Source organism: Sinocyclocheilus anshuiensis, unplaced genomic scaffold (genome assembly GCF_001515605.1).
Source record: "Sinocyclocheilus anshuiensis isolate Anshui unplaced genomic scaffold, SAMN03320099.WGS_v1.1 scaffold375, whole genome shotgun sequence".
In the NCBI taxonomy this organism is placed as follows: Eukaryota; Metazoa; Chordata; class Actinopteri; order Cypriniformes; family Cyprinidae; genus Sinocyclocheilus; species Sinocyclocheilus anshuiensis.
This window is the reverse complement of record NW_015549594.1, coordinates 202,995-206,792: the sequence shown is the minus strand read 5'-3', so window position 1 is coordinate 206,792 and position 3,798 is coordinate 202,995. Positions and strand designations below refer to the sequence as shown.

General features: G+C 38.3%; 1 protein-coding gene across 1 annotated transcript in view; it reads left to right on the top strand.

Moving 5' to 3' along the window:
* Positions 1-3,798, top strand: part of LOC107658350 (BMP/retinoic acid-inducible neural-specific protein 3-like) — a 93,533-nt gene continuing 89,735 nt past the window's right edge. The window contains exon 1 of the mRNA XM_016446852.1: positions 1-584. The gene's annotated coding sequence lies outside the window, so the exon portion shown is untranslated. The remainder of the gene's footprint in view (positions 585-3,798) is intronic.

Genomic DNA, 3,798 nt, shown 5'->3' with positions numbered 1-3,798 from the left:
ACACTAAAAAACACAGAGAGAGAGAGAGAGAGAGAGAGTGGATGTCACAAATGAACTGTGGCAGGTGCAGTTTTTCTACTTGGAAGAAGCTGGATAATGCAAATGAGTTGAAAGGAGAGAACAGCTTCGTATGGATTTATCTGTCTGATTGTAATCTGATGTGATCCTACTTGTTTGGGAAGATCACACATTGTTCAAGAGGACCCGAATTGCTTCTGTCCTGCTTGGACAAAAATTTAATTTCTGGGACTTTGCATTCTAAAAGAACTGGTCTGCATCCAGTTTTTAAATCTTTAATCGAGAAAAATAAACTAATGGCTATCAAACATTTTAAGTGCATCCATAAAGGGTGCACTTAGAGCACTCTCTTCGGAGCATCAGTACAATGCCTGGATTACCCTTTTGACTGCCTTGTGAACCCGTGTGAAATCACCGCGGAGAAGGTACGGCGGGGGGACGAGCGGGTGGGAGCTGCATTCCTCCACTTGAGACCGAACTGAGAATCCAACATCCTGACTGCCGCTACAAGTCGATCGGATACAAACGCTGTAGGGACAGGAGTGGAACCACCCTTCACGGTCTGGGTGAGTACCCTGTCACAGTTCACTGGACACTCTGTGACTCAATCTATTTTGAGTTAAACCACTTCACCCTCCCTGCTCATCCTGTCGTGTCGGAATCATCTCCTGACTTAAACGTTACAGCTTTTGTGGGGTTTTATATGTGGTGGGTATCTGGTATTTCTCCTACATCTGATTATGGATAGCTGCAGTGTCAGTCAGCAATGTCAGATTAACATAAGCAGCAGGTAACTTTGTTTTGATCCAAAAAAAAATTATACGGTTGGTTGTTCTAATTTTGATGTAAACACTGTTTCTATTTGACTTAATTTGGTTTTAATTACAGGATTTACGCATGCAGTTAATTCAGAGTATTTCAGAACACCAATTGTACATGTGATGAGTTCATGCTATAAATATAGCCATCTTGACTAGTATAGACGGCTCTGCAGGGCATTGCCTCTATCTCATTAAACTGGATTTAATTTCATCCCACAATGCTTTCTCAAACTAAATCTAGAGCTTGCCCCAAGAGTTTCCAGCTCCTTGCACAACGACAATAACCCAGAGGGGCGCTCTCAAAACACGCAAGAAGTCCTTAACTCCCTTTCCAAACTTTCTTCTCACTTTGAAGCTTTTGAACATAATACAGAAAAAAAACATGAACAGCAGCGGAGAGCTAAAACAAAACCGTCCCGCAGCGACAGTGACTCACGGGAAGGCTTCTTCACAGTTTGGTTTGGATGTCTGCCTGGACTCCGCAAGGAACCCGGAGAAGAACCAAATTGCTAGATTTTTTTGGGTGTGGGTTCTGTATTTTGCACTAGTCTAAGGGGTTAAAGCTGGACTGCATTGTCTTACATATGTACATTAATCCTCTTTTCTCACTCTGGCAGTGGCAGACCAGAAGCACGCTGACATTTCCACTGTTGTAGGAATATAATTAATGCCCCTTTCTGTCAAAATACAAAGCAGCTTGCTTTTTAATCTGTTGCAGAAATATTTAAGCTGTCCATGGTCTCTCTCTCTCCCTCCCAATCGTTCGCTCACCCTTGCTTTCTCACTGCCTTAACAGTAGGTTTCAATACAAATCATTTTGGAAAAGCCGATTCCTGGTGTGGTTTTGCTGTATCTACACAACAAATCCACCAGGCCATCTTTCTGTGGGAAGAATAGCATTTTAATCCACATTATTCAGCAGTGCCAGCGATTGTATGGAATGCTTAATCCTACCCGATAGTCAGCCATTGACTATTTCGTCGCAACAAGCAATCAGAAAACAATGGGCCACCTCCATTCAACAGAAATTAAACTCTGTGATAACAAGCATATAGGCTGACAGCACTTATGCAGCACTTTTCATGCTTAACATTGCCTATAGAGGGAGCAATTCTCTTTTAACAAGCAACCTGCAGCCACACATCCAACAGAATCATAGTCAGATTGCAAAAGAGAAAAGAAGATGACCACTCAATTATCAGTTTACAATATTGATTTGTTATTGGAGAGGTCTATCCATTCAGGCTGGCATCCAAACACGATTGATTTCCACTGATACTGTCAAAGGAGATTTTATCTATATAAGGTGAGCAGAAGATGCTGAATATTTCTGCATCTGCTACATGCAGGCCTCAGTTATTGGGATGCAAGTCCATGCCGTTTGATGTGTGCGTGTGTGTATATATGGGCCTTCTTTTGCTCTGTGAAGTTATAAAAGAAATATCGATCTGCTCAAGCAATATTCACCATCTCAGAGAAAAAACTAATGTAAAGTGGATTCAAAATATACTGTGTATGTTCACCGAAATGCAAATATAAAAATATAACAGTAGTCTGAGGCTGTATCACTAAGAAAATACACTTCACAAAGGCAGAGCTGGATGTAAAGGTACATTGTGTGTGTGTGTGTGTGTGTGTGTGTGTGTGTGTGTATATATATATATATATATATATATATAGGAATATTTTATTATATAAGGCTTGCAGCAGACTGAAATAAAATCTTCCAGTTTATCTGTAAAGCCATTGCCATTTTTCAGCATGTGCCAGCTTTATAATACGCACCATCTGCTTTTAGCAATTTTTTTTTGTGCAAGCAGCTCATTTTATGCAACTGCTGTATTAGAGAAAAATTGAAGCCTTAAGTTGACTGCACACACACACAAAAAGAGTGATGGAGAAGTAGAGAACACTAAAGATTTATGTGAGTTGTACTGCAATTAGCAGATGATCATTTGGGAAATATTCTGGCTTTAAAAAAATTTAAAAGTCATACAAGTGCATAATGAAAATGAATTCCGATGTCTGGTTATCTTGCTCATCACTTCTGTTGCTATCAACTCTGAAAGTGTAATTTGCTTGGCTCATTAGCATGCATAATTACATGCAAAATTCTAAATAACCAAGAAACACCCTAATAACTTCTATAGCCTGAGCTCCTTTGAACTTACTTGTGTGTGTCATGTAGAGATTGCAAATGTCAATCGAAGTTCACGGTGCAGAACTGTGGGGAGAATCGAGTTAATTTTCATGCAAAACTCAAGTAAATAAATTGTAATGGGAAAACAATGCATTATATTGTAATATAAAAATTGTTTTAATATCTTATCATAATGCCTAAAAGCAATATGAAAGGATAAGAAAAATAATAAAAAATACATAAATATATATAAAATATATAAAATAATATACTCTAAAATAAAATAAAATAAAATAATAAAGATGAGACAGCCAGACAGCCAGACAGATACATAAATAGTGTTGTGTAACTTTTATACTGTGGTCACCATAACTAAAAGTTAGCTCCAGGCCTTAAGTATATTCTCATTAGTGTCCAGGATGAGTAAAGTAAGTCTTTTGTGTTGGTTATCATATGGTGTATTAAGTCACTCGTTAGATAAGCCTCAGCAGTTTTCAAATCTAATTTCAAAGGGGATCCCAGGTCTACTCCTTTAATGGAAGGGACATTTAATTTAAATGAATTGGGTAATTCCCCGCTCAGAGCAAACTAAAGGCAGTAAGATAAAAGAGCATATATTTACAGAAATAAAGCTGGGCTGCTTTGATAATAGGGATACTGATTAATCTCTTTTATATGAATAACTCACAGTTATGGTAGTTATGAAATTCACAGTTGCTGTAGTAGCAGTAGTAGTACACTCTAAAAAATGCTGGGTTAAAAAGGGACAAACCCAGCTATTGGGTTGTTTTGACCCAGCGGTTGGGTTAAAAAAAAAAA